The sequence below is a fragment of the Triticum dicoccoides genome, chromosome 2B (genome assembly GCF_002162155.2).
Source record: "Triticum dicoccoides isolate Atlit2015 ecotype Zavitan chromosome 2B, WEW_v2.0, whole genome shotgun sequence".
In the NCBI taxonomy this organism is placed as follows: Eukaryota; Viridiplantae; Streptophyta; class Magnoliopsida; order Poales; family Poaceae; genus Triticum; species Triticum dicoccoides.
Window position 1 is genome coordinate 108,908,299 of NC_041383.1, and position 22,078 is coordinate 108,930,376.

The 22,078-nt window shown below is 43.4% G+C and overlaps 1 long non-coding RNA gene across 1 annotated transcript; it reads right to left on the reverse strand.

Annotated features, from left to right (window-relative positions):
- Nucleotides 1–18,712: 18,712 nt before the first annotated feature.
- LOC119362411 lies at nt 18,713–21,536 on the reverse strand. Its single transcript, XR_005173384.1, has 4 exons — nt 20,467–21,536; nt 19,949–20,033; nt 19,129–19,535; nt 18,713–19,048 (listed from the first exon to the last, which is right to left on the reverse strand). It is a non-coding gene; the product is annotated as an uncharacterized LOC119362411 (long non-coding RNA).
- Nucleotides 21,537–22,078: the final 542 nt, after the last annotated feature.

Here is a 22,078-nt window from a genome sequence, read left to right on the forward strand (position 1 = left end):
CCATATTAATTAATCCTGGCATCATATGAATATGATCTAATTATGAAAGTTAGAATAATCTTATGTCTACTTTAAGTCCATGTGATTTTCATACCCACTAAATATATGCACCACTATTTTTTGAAACACTAATGTACCTAAGGCAAGTTAATTTCACCAAGTCCATGGATATCAATAGAACTTTGCATTTAGTGCAACATAACATCAAGTTAAATGTTTTTAACATGGCAACACGCTGGATATACTGAAAGTAGACATGGAGATTTATAATGCATTTTACAAAATGCAAAGTTCAGTTGACATCAAGTGACTTGGTGAAATTAACAGGTGTCAGTCTGGTAGAACATTGCCTTAGGTACTTTAGTGTCTCAAAACATAGTGATGCAAATATTTAGTGGGTATGAAAATGACATGGACTTAAAGTAGACATAAGATTTTCCAACTTTCATAGTTAGATCATATTCATATGATGTCAGGATTAATTACTATGAATCTTACAAAATGCAACTTCTATAACAAAGTTCATATATATCATGTTAGTCACTTGGATGCAAGAAATGAACATGTTAAAATATGATTAACATGGCAAGCATAAGTGAAAGAACATGCGGTGCCCCCATGTTTGGTTTTGGTAATTGATGACAATCTCTATGGACTAATGGTTGTCTTGAGTTGTATTTGAAGGATTTGTCCATAGGCTTTTCTTGAAGTCCATGTGTTGGTTTCAAGGAGATTTTGAGTTGACCAAGGTGCTATTAAGGAATTATCCAAAGATTGGTCATGCGAGTGTTGAGCTTATTGCAAGCATGTCTTGAAGAAGAAGGTTGTGTGATCATTCATGTTTACCTTCAAGACATCATCCAAATGAAGAGAGTTGCAAAGATTCAAGGTTGATCAAGACTAAGTCAAGAGTGAATCAAGTTGATCAACTCACAAAGCGTAGAAGATGTACCGAGAGGGATCAAGTGATCCCATGGTATGGTAAGCATTGTCCATTACACTTTATGTACTAACCCATAGTCTATGTGAGAGTTGTATGTGGGGTTAGGTACGTATCCATGGGCTTGCGTCAAGAGGAAGATATCATACAACCCATGGAAAGGATGACATCAAGTGGTGATCGTCATCAAGATTGTCGTGTGCAAGTTCAAGTGGAGCATCACGAAGAGATCAAGTGCTTGAATCTTGCCATCCATTGTGGTGTCAATGGACTTGTGAAGATGTGCCGAAGAGTGGCTCACCCATAGTGAACTATGGGGGAGCAATCATCTAGTCTTCATCGAGCCAACGCAATCAAGAAAGGTGGTCCAACTTGAGGGAGTCAAGATCGTCTTCATCTAGCTCAAGTGGACCATGTGCAAGGCAAAGGTTTTCCCTTGATAGGTTTTCTATTTTACCGGTCTTGTGGTGGTAGTTGGGAGACCGAGTTATATGATCGTTTGCCGTACTATCAAGGGGGGCTCTCAAGTTTATAGCTTGATCGTATCGTTAGTAGAGAGCTCAAACCGTTGCATCCTTGCATCATGTTTCTTGGTTCTTGTTTGGTTATCTTTGTGAGTCTTAGAGCTTATGGTCATCTTGATGACAAGCTTGAGTTCATCGAAAACGGAGTTTGCATGCGTCTTCTATGATGTTTTCGGTGTTGGACGTTTTACCGGTCTTATCCGATGAAGGGTTCTCACCATTTTCTTATGGGACTTTTCTCATTTGCTTATTCTTGATATTTCTATCAATATTGTGTTACCCCATGTCATTAGCTTTCCAACAAACTTGGTTTCGTTGAATTCGGAGTCTGTTTGCAAAAGTTGTGGCTGTTTTGGTAAAGGCTGCAGCGGTACTACCGCGACTAAAGCGGATGTAATTTTTTACTACTGCTCCAGAGCGGTACTACCGCTGCTCCTGAGCAGTAGTACCGCTCCAGAGCAGTATTACCGTGGCTCCTAAGCGGTAGTACCGCCCCGGACCAAAATCTCGTGTTTTCTCTCTCGTTTGGGCTGTTTTGACCATGCTAAGCGGTAGTACCGCTCCTCCAAGCGGTAGTACCGCTTGTGCACGACCTGAGCACATAACGGTTGGATTCGGGAGGTCCTATAAAAGGGGGTCTTCTTCCCCAATGAACCTAATCCTTTGAGCTCGTGTTCTTCCCCCATTGTTGACCTTCTTCGAGCTTGCTAACTCTCAATCCCTCCATGGATTCTTGCTAGTTCTTGAGGGAAAAGAGAGAGGAGATCTAGATCCACGTTTCCACCAATCACTTTCTCCTCTAAGTGAGGGGAACCCCTTGGATCTAGATCTTGGAGTTCTTTGTGTTCTTGTTTCGTTCTTCCTCTCATTTTCCTCCCTAGCATTAGTTGCTTTGGTGGGATTTGGGAGAGAAGGACTTGGGCACTCCGTGTGCCCTTGCCATTGCATTTGGTGCATCGGTTTGAGTTCTCCACGGTGATACGTGGAAGTGAAGTTTGAGAAGCTTATTACTCTTGGGTGTTTGGGCACCCTAGAGCTTGTTCCTCTTGGGTGCCTTGGTGCCCTAGACGGTTGGTGGTGTTCGGAGCTCAATAATTGTGGTGTAAAGCTCCGGGCAAGCGTCAGGGTCTCCAATTAGGTTGTGGAGATCGCCCCGAGCAATTTGACGGGTACCGGTGACCGCCCCCCAAGGGTTGCCAAAGTGTACGGGTTCGGTGACCGCCCCCAAGGGTCGCCATTTGTACGGGTTCGGTGACCGCCCTCAAGGGTCCCTTAGTGGAATCACGGCATCTTGCATTGTGCGAGGGCGTGAGGAGATTACGGTGGCCCTAGTGGCTTCTTGGGGAGCATTGTGCCTCCACACCGCTCCAAACGGAGATTAGCATCCGCAAGGGTGTGAACTTCGGGATACATCATCGTCTCCGCGTGCCTCGGTTATCTCTTACCCGAGCCCCTTTACTTATGCACTTTACTTTGTGATAGCCATATTGTTCTTTGTCATATATCTTGCTATCACATAGTTGCTTATCTTGCTTAGCATAAGTTGTTGGTGCACATAGGTGAGCCTAGTTGTTGTTGGTTTTGTGCTTGAAAAATTAACTGCTAGTTTTATTCCGCATTTGTTCAAGCCTAAACCGTAATTATTTTAAAGCGCCTATTCACCCCCCCTCTAGGCGACATCCTTGATCTTTCAATTGGTATCAGAGCCTCGTCTCTCTTTATTAGGCTTTACCGCCTAGAGAGTAAAGATGTCGACTAGAGGATTAGGATTCTCTGACACTCTTAGTTTCGATGGCACAAATTTTGATGTTTGGGTAATTCGCATGCTTAATCTCTTTAGGGTCATGGACCCAAATTTAGAGCGAATTGTAGATATGGGTTTTTCTCCTCCAAAGGATCCCCAAAGATTATCTTTAGAGGATGAGAAAAACTCTTATATCAATGCTCAAGCTTCTAATGTGCTTTTGATGCTTTGAGCAATGTAGTTATATTTGAACTCATGCCGTTCCGGGATGCTCATGAGTTATGGACAAAGCTTCAAGATAAATATGGTGTGTCCAATATCTGTGGGGATGATTGTTCTCCCTCCACCTCCGGTCGTATAGTCTTCTCAACTTCTTCTACTTCACCTACATGTGGTTTGCCACAAGGAAATGATATGGTGAGTAGTGTTGGTCATTGCAATGATGATAGTATGCTTACTGTGGATGATCCTTCATCACTATATTATTGCAATGCTCCTTCTTTGGGCTTCAACACTTCGAGCACTCCAAATGTTTCACATGCTTGTGTTGCTAGTCCTTGCATATCATGTAGAAATTGCTTGACTAAATCACATGATGATATGCTTGCTATGTCTTGTTGCCATGATAAAAATGCATCTATTTCCTCGAATTATTGTGCTAACAATGTAGAGGAAACCGAACACTCCATGGAACAAGATGTGGTGTTTAATGGTGCCTCAAGGGATCCTACATCATCATCTATTGCTTTTTGCCTTATGGCTAAGGCATCAAAGGTATCTCCTACTTTGTACCCCAATATGTCTCTTGATGATGATGTTGATGCTAATGATGATGAGGATAATGATGAAGAGAATGATAGTGCTGCCTCCTTAAAAACTAAGGGGGAGATGATTTTTAAAGCTCTTCATAAAAATAAAATTGCTCGTTCCAACTTCATGGAAATTATGTCCATTGCCATTGAGGGCAAGAAATATATTGAGGAGTTGGAATCTCATCTCGAGGAGCATGAGTTCACCATTGAGAAAATGGAAGCTCATGGGCGTGATTACGCAAATGAGATCGCGGAGCTATCTCAAGCTCTTGAACATGAACAAACCACCAAGGAATCTCTTGAGGAGACTTTTTCTCTAGAATTGTCTAGAGTGAAGGAATCTACTGATAGAGCTCCTGAGGTGGCCAATGTTTTTGAAACTAAAAATGCTAAGCTTGAAGTTGCTCATGCTAGACTCCTTGAGGATTTTGAGCACCTCGAAAATGGCTCAAGGGTCATTAAGGGTGAGCTCATCAAACTCACCGAGTCTCATGCTCAACTTGAAGCTTCTTATTTAAAAGAGCTTGCCAAGTTGCCTTCTTCTCTTGTTGTTAATGATGATGCTTGTGCTACTAATTCTATTACTTGTGAAGCATCCATTTTGAAGGAGAATGTTGAGCTACGGGCTCAACTTGAGGTGCTATCTTGCAATTATGGGTAATTGGAAGAAAGTCATGAAAAGCTCTCAAGCTCTCATGATGATCTTCTAGTATCCCATAGTGTGCTAAAGATAGCTCATGAGGCCATGATTGCTAAGGTAACATCTAGTGAGCCTCATGTGGATACTAGCACTACTTCTAGTCAAAATAGTATATTGCCATGTGCTAGTCCTTGTAATTCATCTACTCACAATGTTGGTACATCTTGTGATGAATTTCTTTCCTTGCCTTGTTGCTCTAACGATGAAGCTTATACTTCCTCTAGTACTTGTGTTGAGACTAACCATGTAGAGGAAATCAAAGAGCTCAAGGCCCAACTCACTTCTTTGAAGAAAGACTTGGAAAAGTGTCATGAAGGGAAGGCCACACTCAACAATATCTTGAATGTGCAAAAATCCCCCAATGACAAAGGTGGACTTGGATTCAACTCCAACAAGAAGAAGAAGTCCAAGTTGAACAAGAAGAAGGGCCAAGAACAAGTCAGGAATTCGGCCAAGATTGTTTGCTTCAAGTGCAAAGTCGAAGGGCATCATGTTAGATCTTGCCCATTGAAGAAGAAGGCCATTAGTGTCAAGCAACAAGGGAAGAGGGCACAAGTTCAGTCTCATGCTCAACATAAAGTTGAAGAAAGGGCTCTTCCCAAGAAGACTCAAGTTAATGCTTCTCAAATTGAGAAATCAAGTGAGAAGAAAGTGAAGAGTAGACGTTGCTACTTATGCCGTGAGAAAGGTCACGTCGCTTCTTCATGCACTAGTGGTAACTTATCCAACCCAATTATTATTGATGATATCTATTCTCTTGGTAAGGATAAGGTTGGCAATGTGTTTGCCAAGTTTGTTGGTACTCAAAGTGGTGTCAAGCAAAGAACCATTTGGGTAGCCAAACCTATTGTGACTAACCTCTTAGGACCCAACTTGGTTGGGGACCAACAAGCCCAAACTTGATCAATAGGTGTTGTTGGAGGTCATTGGAGACTTGGCTACATTATGAAGAATTAAGGGGACTTCATCTTTCTTGTTGTCTCAAGCCAAGTCAATTGGGTTGCCAAGTTTCTATCTTATATCCAATGTGCCTCCTTGCGGTAACTTGTACTTAAATTGTTTACATTGAAAGTTACTTGACCATTTGCATGTTTTGGTTTTGTTCCTTGCATGTGTTTTTATATGATGTGTCTCCAAATTGCCTTTGTGTATGTTGGTTTGCACATCATGTACTTGTGTGTCGTTCGTTGAGCCTTAGTGCATCTTGTTTATTTCTTAGTTGGCTCTTGTGAGAGATTAATGGAATATCCATTATGGGGGAGCGGTGTGCTTTGTGCACCTCACAATCCTATAAATGTGTGCACATGAGTAATACCATCTAGTATTGATATTTCAAGATTATCTAGTCGCTAGGTGGTATATCTCTCATGAGAAATTCAAATTCTAAAAATTCCATTGATTATCTCGTGTTGGATCCTCTTATTGCCTCTTGTTAAGTTTTCTTCATTGGTATCACATTATGGGGGAGTAATATGCTATGTGCATATTACAAGCCTAGAAAATGTGTACATTTGAGATATTGTCACCTATAATTGATATTGTAAATTATCTTGTTCCTAGGTGGCATGTTAGCTCTACAAGTTGCAATTTGCTTTTTTGTTTGGAGTGAAGATGATGTCGGATATGCTTGCTATCTACCACCGGGAATTATTTCCAAATACTTCTTGTCTTTTGACAATTGGTAATCACTTATGTGTGGTAGAATTTAATTGATCATCTTTACATTGGCTTTTGTTTTTATTTGCCTTTTCTCTTGCCAAGGTTTGTGTCAACTCCCGTTGTCTTCCATACCACTTGTGGATCTTGTTAATTTCTTGTTCTTGTCTAGTGTTTTCTAGATATAGTGAAAGTGGTGATCCCACCTTGTGCATTTTTTATTCAAAAGGAAATTCTTTATAATGCACAACTCGTGGGGGAGCTATCCTATTTTCTTTAGAACACTCTTCTTGTGATCCTTATCAAGTGTGTGTTGGTGGAAGGCAAGCCGTTTTCTTTTGGTACCTTGTGCCATCATGAAACTTTGTTGGGAGCATGGTTTGTTTGGAACCATCCTCTCTTTGGGAGTTTGACATCTTTAATTTAGTGTGTATCAATGGATATCTCATTCCTTGATGTATCTTTAATGATATCTTCCAGGTGATGATTTCTCCATTTCATATCCTTTTCACTTGGCATTTCTTTGTCTTTTGGTATCGGTTCTTGAAAGTTTTGAGCATGCATATTTACTTCATGTATTCTATTTGGCATGCTTTCTTTCATTGACTCAATATATAGGGGAAACTCCACCTAGTCTCAATTTGTATGAGATGTGCATGAAGTTCATTTTCATATCTATATGCACATATTTATGTGGAGTTTGTCCTATGTATTGGTGTTTCTAACTATTTGGTCCCGATGAGTTTGGGTACCGTTTAGTTTGTGTTGTTCTTCTAGGAACATTTGGAGATGCATTGGATGCTCGGCTCACTCACAAGGAAGGTGTTGTCACCATGTGCATATTGGAGTCAAGCAAGGATGATCAATGAACTACTATGTACCTTCAATTGGTATCTACTACATCTTTCCAATGATATCTCGGTAACAAGTATCTATTCATGCTTTCTCCTCTTGCATTCAACCTTGTGTAGGTTGCATCTTGGCATGATATTCATTTCATATCTTGTGATACTTGTTTCCTTTCTCAAAGCATCCCAACAATGATCTCTTGTTGCTAATTGTGATGCCTTTGATGGATGTGTGTTTGGAGTTCATTTATATACAATAAGACCATATGTAGCCAAGTGCTATGCTTTCAAGCAAATATCTTATTGGTATATTTATGACTTCCTTGTGGATATCTTGTTCCTTCGTGTTGTAACTATTTCGGGTGTACATCCTTCTTTGTAGATATATATATATATATATATATATATATATATATATATATATATATATATATATATATATATCATCATGATTTAGTCTACATAGAACCTTATACACTTGAGAGAAATTACATCTCTAGTTGATATCTTTTCTTTCACATCCACCTTGTCTTTCTTATGTTATTTCTTTGGTGGCTCCGTGAAAGCTTTTGCCTTGAGTGCGTGCACTCTATCGTTGCATCTTGTTGCACTCTTGTGTGGTGAAGATTATTTTTCTCTTGCTTATCTTTACGAGGTTTTTGCCATCTTAATTGGTATCCCTCGTCTTGATGAGCCTCCCCTCGTCTATCTTCACCACGGGTTGTCACAAGCATAGGTTCTCTTTTGCTTATTAGTAAGCTTGTGAACCCATTTGCCAGTTGTGTGTGGGAATGATAGGCCTTGCATCGTGTGCCTCATTCTTTCAAGACTATGTTGATGCTTAATGCTCATCCTAATCTTAGTCTTCTCAAGTGCTTCGCCATGACTCACACACATCATTTTGGTTGAGCCTATTCTTAAGTTGCCTCTTTTACATGTTGCTCAACCATGTGCTTGTTGCAAGCGCTAGGCTTTGTTTCCTATATGCTCACTTGCACTGGATGTGAGTTTCTATTGATTTTGGGGGAGCTATGATCCTATTTTGTGCACTTTGTATTCAAATACAAAAATTCTTATGTGTGCACAAATCATGGGGAGCTTCTCTAGTTTCTTTAGAACACTCCTTTGCGCTTTCCATAATATTTTATTCTTGTGGCATGTAGGATCACTGTTCTAGTTGGTTCAATTGATATCCGTTGATTGCTTGCTTCAATTGGTATCTTCTGATTGCTTGTGTCTCTCTTTGTTATGTCTTTGTGGCATATCTTTTTGTTGCAATCTTTGGGCATCAATATAGTTTGTCTTCCTCCAAGTATTGGCAGTTGGGTATGTGTATTGCATTCCACTCTCTTGTTGAGAAATACACAATTTATGGAGGACCACAATTTATATTGGCCTTCTTAGATTTTCGCCCATTTTGGCAATCGATGCCAATGGGGGAGAAGTTTCAGAGAGTTTTGTGGAGAAGTTTAGAGAGTTATCTCTTCTTGCTTTGTTTTTGTTCCTTAGCATTTGCATCTCATTCGCATGCACTATTAGTTGTTGCATTGCATGGTGATGCATAATTCCTTATATAAACTCTCTTGAAAGTGATTGCCATCAATTACCAAAATGGGGGAGATTGAAAGAACATGCGGTGCCCCCATGTTTGGTTTTGGTAATTGATGACAATCTCTATGAACTAATGGTTGTCTTGAGTTGTATTTGAAGGATTTTTCCATAGGCTTTTCTTGAAGTCCATGTGTTGGTTTCAAGGAGTTTTTGAGTTGACCAAGGTGCTATTAAGGAATTATCCAAAGATTGGTCATGCGAGTGTTGAGCTTATTGCAAGCATGTCTTGAAGAAGAAGGTTGTGTGATCATTCATCTTTACCTTCAAGACATCATCCAAATGAAGAGAGTTGCAAAGATACAAGGTTGATCAAGACTAAGTCAAGAGTGAATCAAGTTGATCAACTCACAAAGCGTAGAAGATGTACCGAGAGGGATCAAGTGATCCCATGGTATGGTAAGCATTGTCCATTACACTTTATGTACTAACCCATAGTCTATGTGAGAGTTGTATGTGGGGTTAGGTACGTATCCATGGGCTTGCGTCAAGAGGAAGATATCATACAACCCATGGAAAGGATGACATCAAGTGGTGATCGTCATCAAGATTGTCGTGTGCAAGTTCAAGTGGAGCATCACGAAGAGATCAAGTGCTTGAATCTTGCCATCCATTGTGGTGTCAATGGACTTGTGAAGATGTGCCGAAGAGTGGCTCACCCATAGTGAACTATGGGGGAGCAATCATCTAGTCTTCATCGAGCCAACGCAATCAAGAAAGGTGGTCCAACTTGAGGGAGTCAAGATCGTCTTCATCTAGCTCAAGTGGACCATGTGCAAGGCAAAGGTTTTCCCTTGATAGGTTTTCTATTTTACCGGTCTTGTGGTGGTAGTTGGGAGACCGAGTTATATGATCGTTTGCCGTACTATCAAGGGGGGCTCTCAAGTTTATAGCTTGATCGTATCGTTAGTAGAGAGCTTAAACCGTTGCATCCTTGCATCATGTTTCTTGGTTCTTGTTTGGTTATCTTTGTGAGTCTTAGAGCTTATGGTCATCTTGATGACAAGCTTGAGTTCATCGAAAACGGAGTTTGCATGCGTCTTCTATGATGTTTTCGTTGTTGGACGTTTTACCGGTCTTATCCGATGAAGGGTTCTCACCATTTTCTTATGGAACTTTTCTCATTTGCTTATTCTTGATATTTCTATCAATATTGTGTTACCCCATGTCATTAGCTTTCCAACAAACTTGGTTTCGTTGAATTCGGAGTCTGTTTGCAAAAGTTGTGGCTGTTTTGGTAAAGGCTACAGCGGTACTACCGCGACTAAAGCGGATGTAATTTTTTACTACTGCTCCAGAGCGGTACTACCGCTGCTCCTGAGCAGTAGTACCGCTCCAGAGCAGTATTACCGTGGCTCCTAAGCGGTAGTACCGCCCCGGACCAAAATCTCGTGTTTTCTCTCTCGTTTGGGCTGTTTTGACCATGCTAAGCGGTAGTACCGCTCCTCCAAGCGGTAGTACCGCTTGTGCACGACCTGAGCACATAACGGTTGGATTCGGGAGGTCCTATAAAAGGGGGTCTTCTTCCCCAATGAACCTAATCCTTTGAGCTCGTGTTCTTCCCCCATTGTTGACCTTCTTCGAGCTTGCTAACTCTCAATCCCTCCATGGATTCTTGCTAGTTCTTGAGGGAAAAGAGAGAGGAGATCTAGATCCACGTTTCCACCAATCACTTTCTCCTCTAAGTGAGGGGAACCCCTTGGATCTAGATCTTGGAGTTCTTTGTGTTCTTGTTTCGTTCTTCCTCTCATTTTCCTCCCTAGCATTAGTTGCTTTGGTGGGATTTGGGAGAGAAGGACTTGGGCACTCCGTGTGCCCTTGCCATTGCATTTGGTGCATCGGTTTGAGTTCTCCACGGTGATACGTGGAAGTGAAGTTTGAGAAGCTTATTACTCTTGGGTGTTTGGGCACCCTAGAGCTTGTTCCTCTTGGGTGCCTTGGTGCCCTAGACGGTTGGTGGTGTTCGGAGCTCAATAATTGTGGTGTAAAGCTCCGGGCAAGCGTCAGGGTCTCCAATTAGGTTGTGGAGATCGCCCCGAGCAATTTGACGGGTACCGGTGACCGCCCCCCAAGGGTTGCCAAAGTGTACGGGTTCGGTGACCGCCCACAAGGGTCGCCATTTGTACGGGTTCGGTGACCGCCCTCAAGGGTCCCTTAGTGGAATCACGGCATCTTGCATTGTGCGAGGGCGTGAGGAGATTACGGTGGCCCTAGTGGCTTCTTGGGGAGCATTGTGCCTCCACACCGCTCCAAACGGAGATTAGCATCCGCAAGGGTGTGAACTTAGGGATACATCATCGTCTCCGCGTGCCTCGGTTATCTCTTACCCGAGCCCCTTTACTTATGCACTTTACTTTGTGATAGCCATATTGTTCTTTGTCATATATCTTGCTATCACATAGTTGCTTATCTTGCTTAGCATAAGTTGTTGGTGCACATAGGTGAGCCTAGTTGTTGTAGGTTTTGTGCTTGACAAATTAACCGCTAGTTTTATTCCGCATTTGTTCAAGCCTAAACCGTAATTATTTTAAAGCGCCTATTCACCCCCCCTCTAGGCGACATCCTCGATCTTTCAATAAGCATGGTGTGAAAGTACACATTATGTAGTGCAAAACTCATGTAGGATGCAAATGGATAAGAGCTATAGGTCAATGGCTATCATCATGCCAAGTTTATAAGTTTTAGCAGATTCTGTCAGTCATATTATGATGCATTTTTGCAATAGAGTTTTCATGAAGAAAATTGATCCTAACATAGATGAAAATGCCACCATTGCGTGGAACACGGAAAAATGCAGAACATTTATATGAGACACATTTTCATCAGATGCACGGATTAAAAGTTACAATGATTTTAATATAAGGTAGTGCAGCTCCTATCAGCTAGACGCTGCACTACACTGTGCAGCTCCTTTGAGCTAGGCGCTGCACAACTAGGAGTGAGACCCGGCGTGCCACGTTGACCATATGTGTCGCGCCTATTAGTAAGGCGCTGCACAATGTAGTGTAGCGCCTACTTGTCGGGCGCCACACAAAAGGGTCAGCTGGATGAAATTCTTTCACCCATGGTTCACTTTGTGAAATTGTTTCGCCGATAGGTCAATTTTGTACATTTTGCCCGTGGAGGATGACATGCAGGTAGGGGCCACATAGTTACACTCAAAGTAAAGTGAACCTTTACGGATGCCGTAGCTCACGTTCTATCACGATCAAGAACAACTCTAGGACACCTATTTCCACTTAACTAGAGTGTTTTTTACGGCTAGTGCCCTGGCATGTTTGATTTTTAGCGCTTGATCTTCCCCACAAATATCTACTCAACCGATTCAAAAATATATGATGTTTCAAATATTTTAATATAGACTACATTCGAATTGAAATGAGTAAGAAACACACTAAAACATGTCTATAGACAACCGATTCACACAAAATAATATTTTATGTAGTGAATGGAGGGAGTATTAGTTTCTTTTTTTCTTTGTTGCCAGGAGTATTAGTTTCTTGATTGAGACCAAACATCCTGCTAAATTAAGCGTAATCATGTATTGCTCCACGCATGTAAATTTGAACTAAAACCACGACGAGTAATTTGGAATGGAGGGAGTAGAAAGAAAGGTGCAGATCGAGCGAGACCAAAGCAGCGACAGACAATGGGTCATGAAGTTCGTCTCTGTTGTCGATTATCTCGTATGCCACACGCTGCACCCCTAGTTCATTTGTGGGGTATTGTACCGTTGGCCATCTCATGTGCTATTGTTGGATATCACTTGTGTCTTTTGGTGTCATTTCTTTGTCAAGAACAAGTCGGTGGATCTCGGCGTTTCGATACTAGGGGTAGTTTCCCTAGTAGCGCCATCGAGTGGGGGAACACTAGTAGAAAATGGAGCATTATTACCGGTTCGTAAGGGCCTTTAGTGCCAGTTGTGCAACTGGCATTAACGGGTGGGGACTAAAGGTCCCCCCCCCCTTTAGTCTCAGTTCAGCACGAACCTCCACTAAAGGGTCACCACGTGGCACGAGCCCGCACCGGGGCGGGGAGGCCTTTAGTACCGGTTGGTAACACCAACCGGTACTAAAGGATTAGGGGGGTTTTGGGTTTATGATTTCTTTTTTCTTTAATTTGTGTTTTCCATTTAATTCTTTTTCATTTGCTGGTATTTTACGATACTACATATTGTACACGTTATGCATATGTATAAATAGAATTTCTTGTAGAACTAATCATATATATATATATATATATATATCATTGAATGTCTCGCACCACCATTCACACATACACATGTATATATATATCTACAATTTGGTATATAATTTTTTCCTACATGGAGGCATCACTGCAGTGGTAGCGGGTAATGGAATTCTCCTTTGGGATCTATGACCTGGTCGAGCAAAAATCCCGATATTTCTTCTTGATATGCTCGTACGCGATCCGCTGGTAGGAGCTTCTCCCGCACGTTCGTGAACTTTAAAGAAGAAGTTCAAATATGCATGTATTCGTTGTGTGTGTATATATTAGATATCGATAATGATGTAAAAAAATGTGAATAGTGTTCTGGCAACATACCCATTGTTGTCTATCATCTCTGCTCCTTTCGGACGCCATCATGCGAATGTTCTCGCAAACGTAGTATGCACATAGATCATTCCCCAGGAACTGCTTCATGCACTTTACGAGAATAGAATTCAATCAGATAATAATTAATCAAGCATGATAACTAATGGTATATTGAAACTAGAAATAAAGAGATGGTAGCTAGCTAGCACAACTTGATTAATTATACCTTGGGTCGATACCAATACAGCTTTTCTTTCCATTCGCCTGGAATCGCTTTCCTGAAATTTTTCCAAGCCCTACCCGCCGGCAAAGAAAATGAATAAAGGAGTTATTAATTAGTTGATATATATCAGGAAATGATGAGCTAAAGAGGCGGACATATAGTTGGATAATGATTGAAATTATCTGTCGACTATCCCCTTCACGATTTCGTACTGCTCGGGTGGTTTAAGTAGCGAGTCGAGAACTTCAACTTGAGCATCTTAAACTCGAATGATTAACAAGATCTAGTGGAAACTGCATGCGCACATGTTTGCATGTATAAAAATTAAGAGGGCATGTGCATAACACTCATCAACTACCCTATACCATATACACTTATTAATTAACATCTAGCTAGTAAGAAAAAGCTGAATTTGTAGTACAAGACAGTGGGACTCATCCGAAGTGGTAAGGAAGTAGTATATCTTGATTGGTATTTAGGCGCTTCAAGAACTCTAGGAAGCTAGTCTCTGTATCTTCTTGATAGAATGGCTCTGACCATGTCTCTAGATTAACGGTATTTAGGTCAATGAACCCAATGCCATAGTGTCCATCTTTTTTCATTTCATAGATCTTCATTCTGCATAATACCACAGAAAAGAATATAGTGAGGATAATTGCAGGTAATGATCAACGAGCACTACGGGTAGCTAGAGACTTAATTAAATTACAGAAAAAAATCACTTATAGACAATAGTAACTGACGAGAGATTTGTCGAGTGCGTCTTGATTGAATAACTTAAATAGTTCTATAAACTCGACATACAGAGCATTCACATGGTGGTAATGATCTGCCTTGACTTTCACCATGAGGGACTCTCGATTGGTAGTCTTGGTAATTTTCATGTACCATTTATGGAATTCATACATTCTCGTTGAGAGGTTCTTGACCTCCTCAGTCTTGACCAAAGGTTCACCGCGGACATATTCTCATTTTACTTCCGCCTCTGTAATCAATGTTGCGGGCTCGAGGTCTAGGAGTTGTTCCACAGTGACACCAGCCTCTTCAGCCATCCTTCTATGAGTGTCGGTTCTTACCGGCAGATCATAACCAGTACTCACATGTGTTGATGGTACAATGAGCAGGGGGATCGATTGCACCGCCTGTTCTCCTAGCTGGGGAATAGTTTTCTCGCTTTTCTTAGAAGCGGCTTGGCTGGAGCTCGAGCTCGACTCCTTCTTTTGGTGCTCATGTGCCTTCCTGATTTGGCGCTCATAGTCTGAGTTAACGGGCTTCGGAGCTGGTGCTTTAGCCATACGAATAAAGTTCTCAATGGCATGCTCAGGCACTTTATCCTTTGGCGGTGGTGGCGGTTTCGGTCCAAAATGGGTGTCCAATTGTCTCCTAACTTCGGCTGCGTTTTCCTCTTCGCTCATGTCGTAAGGCCTCTGCAGAAGAGGCGCGGGTCTTGGACCATATTGGAATCTCTTGCCTCTTGTACTTGTACCGCCAGCCGCCATAGTTGCGGCGGCTCTCTTCAGCTGTTGCTTAGGCGGCGGAGCCTGCTGAGGCGGAGGAGACGGCTTACGCGGTGCCTAACATGGAGGAGGAGGCCCGGGCTGACGCAGTGCCGGACGACTTGGAGGAGGAGGAGTGGGCTCATGCGGTGCCGGACTTGGAGGAGGAGGAGCGGCCTCACGTGTTGGCGGACTTGGAGGAGTAGGAGTATGCAGAGGCGGTGCCTGACTTGGAGGATCTAGAGTCGACTGCTGACGTGGTGGCGGACTTGGAGGAGGAGCCGGCTGATGCGGTGTCGCTGGCCTTGGAAAGACGATGCAATCCTTTCTCCATAGAACGATATGATTAATGCCTCCCCTAGTGTGCGCTCGTCCTCACCTCCAGGAATGTCAAGCTGTAGCCCCCTATATTCTGCTACCACTTCATCAACCGTGACATGTGCATAGCCAGCTGAAATCGGATTGCAATGGAATGTTGCTTTAGGGTGGTTTGTATAAGCAACGCCGTCTGCCACCTTGATGGATATGTTCTTCACTAATGTATGTAGCTCACGATTAGTGTTCTCAATGATGTCATCCACATGGTATGTATCCAGCAGTGCCCGGTGGGGAACCCACGCTGCTTCTCGGCATAGATGTGGCGGTGCTATCCAATGCTGGATTTGCTAGGTCCTGCCGCTGCAAAGACCCCAATCCCTGGCTAGTGATTTCGTCAATCTGTTGCTGTTGCCGCTGCAATAGGAGTGCCAACTCCGCGTGCAAAAGTTCTAGGTCTTTAAGGCGTTTCGCTTCCTGCTTCCTCTACTCCTCCTCCAGCTTCCTATTCTTCTCCTCCTCCATCTTCCTTCTGGCACGACTTCTGTAGTCAGCGTTCCAGTCTGAAAACCCCTCATACCACGGACCAACACCTATGCCTCGTGTTCTTCCCGGGTGTTCAGGATTTCCCAGGGCGCGCATAAGCTCATCGTTCTCTCTGTTGGGCGTGAACACCGCCGTTCGAGCCTCTTCTATGGCAACAAGTATTTTGTCCTCGACTCCTTTAAGACTTGCCTTCTTCAAAACATGACCTGTCTTTGGGTCCAACGCCTCCCCCCATGCGCATAGAACCAAGTCCTGCACCTGGGGGGCAGCTCAATGTAATTGGAACAACCCCTGCAGCATGCATCTCTTCCTCAAACTTATCCCACTTAGGCCGGGCCACCGCGTAGCCACCTGTTCCCAGCCTATGGAACTGCTCCTTTTTCGTGGCATTGATCGTGTTTATTCTCGACCGTTCCTTAGCTAGTTCCAATTCTTGAATTTCATGAAATTTGGCCAGTGATCTCTTTGCTTCTCCAGTGTTCCCGTGAATTCTGGAGTCTGCTTTCCTCCTTTGACGTACGTGGCCCATACAGTTTTCTTGTGGTTGTTGAATGCAACCGCCATCTTCCTAAGAGCAGCGTTCTTGACTTTCTCCACATTTTCTGCTGTGAAATGATCTGGTAGCGTGAAATGTGAAATGAGAGCTTCCCAAAGCAGTTTTTTGGCTCTATCGTCAACAAAAGTAAGATCAGGACGTGGCTTTGCTGGCTTTTTCCATTCTTGAATGGAGATCGGGAGTTGGTCCTTCACAAGAACTCCGCACTAACGAACGAACTTGTCCACATTATTCTTAGGCTCCCTTGGTTCGTCATTATCTTTGATGGCATCGATGTTGTACTTTATGCCTTCCTTCAACTTTTTGGTTGGGCCTCGCACTGTCCTGCTGCCTCCAGACGATTTGCTCGATTCGGAGGGCTGAAAGAAGAAAGATTGATTCGTTAATATATATATATATATATATATATATATATATATATATATATATATATATGTGTGTGTGTGTGTGTGTGTGTGTGTGTGTATATATACGGTCTTTTTTGCTAATATTAGCAGAATAACTATTCTGCACACCACTTCCGCACTGCACGCTGAACGCAAGTGCACTACATCTTCTTGACGACGAGCACTGCAATATAGACTAGTGAACTTCATGTCGGAAAAAACTGCACGCGGTGTTTTTTTGGTACTGTTTTCGCTCTAGTTTTTTAACTGTCTATCGGAATGAGGCGTGTAATACACCGTTGAAAAGCTATGGATTAGGCGTAACTTCGACATGTTGAACACTTTTCGAGATTCCACACGGTTTAAGAGCAGTTTTGAAAATGGTGCGGTGGATGACGAGTGGCAGCGAGCGTTTTTTGCATTTTTTCTAAACCACTTGTCGGAATGAAGAAAATGATATGTCGTTGGATAGATATCGTCGAGGCGCATCTTTTCCATATATAAATCTTTCTATAATTCATTACGGTTTAAGAGCAGTTTCAAATTTACTAAATCGCGAAATTCCGTTTTTCAATTTTTTTTCAAATTTTCGGTATTGTTTTCGTCATAGTTTTTGAACCGTTTGTCGAAACGAGGCGTCTGATACGTCGTTGGAAAGCTATGGACAAGGCGCAACTTTGATATGTAGGAATGGTTTTGAGATTCCTTACGGTTTTAATTTAATTCTGAAAATCATGCGACGGAGGACGAATGGCAGCGGCCGTTTTTTTTTATTTTTACAAATCGTTTGTCGAAATGATTCAAATGATATGCCGTTGGAAAGATATCGACGAGACGCAACTTTTTCATGTAGAACACACTCTCTAATTCCTTACGGTTTAAGAGCAGTTTTAAAATTAGCAAAAAGCGGACACTCTGTTTTTCGTGACACCAAAATCGTCGTCGGACAGAAGAACGCACTGCTTCAAAATGAAAACCACACTGCAATAGACAGTCAAGTGAACTTCATGATTTCTTTTTGTCGAACATAAACTTTCTCGCACAAGTTTTTGTTGTCTTTTTTTCAACTGTTTTCCGAACGAGAGTGGACCACAACACTTCCGAAAGTGAACCGTAACACTACCAAAAGTGAACCTCATGAGTACTTGTTGTCTTTTTTATACTTATTAATTTTTGACGCACGTTGACCAAGCGAGTGGACCTTTCATCGGACAGAAGAACGCACTGCTTCAAACGGAAACCGCAGGCAGTCAAGTGAACTTCATGATTTCTTTTGGTCGGACATAAACTTTCTCGCAAAAGTTTTTGTTATCTTTTTTCAACTTTTTTTTGAACAAGAGTGGACCGCAACACTCCCGAAAATGAACCGCAACACTACCAAAAGTGAACCTCATGAGTTTTTGTTGTGTTTTTTTCATACTTATTAATTTTTTACACGCGTTGACCAAGCGAGCGGACCGCAGTGACTGAGCGAGTGAACTACATCTAATATAGAAGCAAGCTTCTTTTTTGAGATGTTTTTATTTTGTATTTACCAAGTGTACAACAGAGGAGTCCATAAGACCAAGCACACTTTTAGGTTCTGATGCAAATAGCTGCTTTCGAAACACATTGGGAGGAAAGTGAACTGCGACACAAATAGAAGTAAACGGCATGACATTTTTTTTGTCATATTCAACTGTCTCGCAAGATGTAAACCGCATGCAACAGGGTGGAGAATTGCAAATACCTGTGTCGTGAGCTGCGCGCTGCTGATACAGCACACAACATTTTCTTAAAAAAATGATAAGAGCACACAACGAGATGTGATCATTTGTAATAAAAAATCATGAAAGTGCATTGCAATGGAATCACACAAGGTGCACTGCACTGGAATCTTAGCGTTCGCCTGGGAAAATGAATGCCAACTCAAAAGAAAGAACAAAATGAACTTCTTTGTTTTCTTTTCTTCTGTATTTTTCTGTTTCTTGAGTAAACTACAGATGCGTCGCTTGGGAACTACACACAGGCTATGAACACATATGCATTTTATGTCCAGCGGCCAAGGCGCATGTGGACCGCGGCGCGGCCATTGTAGTGTCTAGCCTCAGGTGTAGCCACCCATCTCCTGCAGCCCTCCTACGCCATGTTTTCCTCCCTGCACAAATCAATGCACTGAACCTCAAGAGAAAACAACATTGCACTACATTTGCAGAAGAGGGGAGAAATTGGGCTCACTGGAGTGCACTGCTACGTGACGGGCACGATGGAGAGGACCTAGAGGAGTCATTGGAGTTGGAGAAGAGGGGAAACTACCGCTCTGTTCATGGCGCCCGAGCATCCCTTGGCTTCAAAAATGAGGGGAAGTGATGTAGGCGTTGACGACAAGCCGTACCTGCACGAGCGCAAGGGTGTAGAGGCACTGCACGAACTGCAGCTGCACACCGCACGCCGCGATGACGAACTATACCCACACGCAAAAACACCAAAGCCTACAAGTACACGAGCACTGAACCGCTGCACGCACGCGTCCGAGCTGCATGTCCATGGTTGTCGAGCTACACGTCCACGCCCGAGACCACACACCTAACTGCACTGTCTTTTGCGCCTTCCCAGCATCACACTGTAGCACCGACAGAAGAGAACTGCATCACACAGGAAGAACAAAGTAAGAACAGCAAAAAAATAACTACAAGGGTGATTTGGAAGTAAACTGAACACCCCAAAACTCTGAACTTCACCGATGCTTATAGAACGCACAAAAATATCTGAGCTGTAACGGGGACCAAGCTAACCGGCCGGCACAATGAAAGCAAAAATCTGAAGAACATGGAAAAAAACTCCAATCTGCATGTTCTGAGGCATCCACAAGCAAACCACACGGAGGCGTTTCTGACCTACACGCGCGCCGTTTCTCACCTGCCTGCCGTCTTCCTTGATCCGCACGCACACCAAATATGCGTACATTAGCTTAATGAGCTTGCAAGTACACAAAAACTGAATCTGCTCACATGTGTAACTGGAAATACTAGACAGGATAGCATAATCGACATGTTACCTCCCAAATCATCTTCGGGCTCTGGTGCAAATTTGCTGATTCTCATGCCATCAGCGCCATACACATAACTGAAATATTCTTCCACCTGTCATGAATAAATATAAGTATAACTAGCTTGATTTTGATTTTTATTGGTGACGATGCAGATGGTTGGATTTGTGTGTAGAAGTGTAGTGCCGGACAGAGTTCATTTTGAGCAAGAGCGATAGGGAAGGCCCCTGCTCCACCTGTTTGTTTTCATATACGAGTGGAGTTGTGTTTCTATCCCCTGCTACCTCTGTTTTCCTATACTGTAATGTTCACTATTGTTCCTTTGTCTAGCATAAATATACTGTATTTTTTTAGGGTGAACGGACAAATATATTACTTAGACATCGAATTGCAATAAGAGATCAGTAAACTACATGGTGCGCTTGGAATGTCCCAAATCAGCGTTTGGTCTCCATGTACTCTGGCGTGTGTCTAGCATAAAGAAAATCTGTGAGAAGAGAGCTAGCTAAGCAAGAAACAAAATGTACCTGGCTTGTAAGAGGGATAGTAACAGAAGATGGAGGCCAATCGAGCGGTCAGCAAGAATCTGCACCTCTTCCACGGGCTTCAAGAACGAGCTCAGGACGCTCACCTGGTGCTGCATCAAACTGCAAGGGCACTCACCTGGTGCTGCACCCACATCAGGAGAAGAGGGTGAATGGGCGACTCACCGATGGGATCTTGTCGGCGGATGCCCGGCGGAGCATATTCCCCAACGTCTGTCAATCACTAAATGTGGAGCAGCTCACTAGTGCTCCTGCGGAGGCTTCGTGGGTGGTGGCCTGCAGTTCATCTGTTTTTGGGTGAGGCGTCGTGGTGTACCTGGGAAGTCTCGACGGCGCGACATGGCTGCGGGGTGTGGGCTGGATCCAGGCGGTTGGTGCAGGGATCCGACGCCCGTCGGCGCATATCATGGGGCTCGCGGGGAGGAAGGGGTGGGGGGCTCCTCGACGGTGGGTAGGCTGCACCAGACCCGAGGACCCAGCGGTGGAGGAAGGCCGCCGGGCTCGCACTGGGGTAGGTAGGGGCGACCGGCGGCACGAGGCTTCTGGCCCATCTGAACCGCGCACACAACCCATCTGAGTTGCACGCCAGGGCCTTCTGAACCTCGCACATACGCAGCATCTCCCGTCCAGAGTCGCCAGCAAACCGCATGGCTGCGATGCGCGTACTGCACGGCGGTGCTGCCGGGCAACATCAGCCCGCCGGGAGCCGAACTGTACTCTTAAGAAGATGCGAGATCGAGCAGGGGAAGTTAGGGGCGGCGGGGCGGCACGAGCAGGTCACTCCGAGGGGTGCCGCCAACTGCGGCGCCAGCGGGGGAAGAAGCCGGATACGGATGGAGCGGCACCGGTGGTGGAAGTAGGTGGATTGTGGGAGGGCGGCACCGGCGGGGGAAGAAGGTGGATCGGGGGAGGGCGGCGCCGGCCGGGAAAGAAGGTGGATCGGGGGAGGGCGACGCCGGCGGGGCAGAAGGTGGATCTGGGGAGGGGAATCGTGGCAAATGGTGGTGGGGTGCACCGGAGGAGGAGGCAGGTGTGGGTTGGTCGAAAGGAATCGTGGTTGTGGGGGCGAGTGGTGGTGTTAGCAGAATAAGAAATTGATGTGCAGAATAAGACTCTTAAGAGGTGTTATTAGAATAGACCCACCCTATATATATACACACACACACAAACACGTGATGATCACCAGATGCTTGCTTCTATAAACATACATCGCCGGTATTTGCTATTTCAAGATCATCATCATAGTTCTGTACTTCATCAATTTGGTCGTCTCGATCGAATATCATATCACCCTCCCCGGTATTATTCAGATATTGGGAGTCGTCATCTTCTTCATTCTAATCATCTGGCCGGCTCGGGGAGCGTATGAGCTCGAACATAGCCTCTTCTCCTTCGTTTCTGCCGGTATTGTCTGTCATAGCTTTTATTTAACTAATCTAGAAGAAATATAAAACAATTTAGTACACATCTGAAATAATAGTAGATAATTGATATGCATCGCGAATAATAGTAGATAATATATATGCATCTCGAAAGAAAAAACTGAATCATAGTAGATAATTAATATGCATCATCAAATATAATCTCGAATACA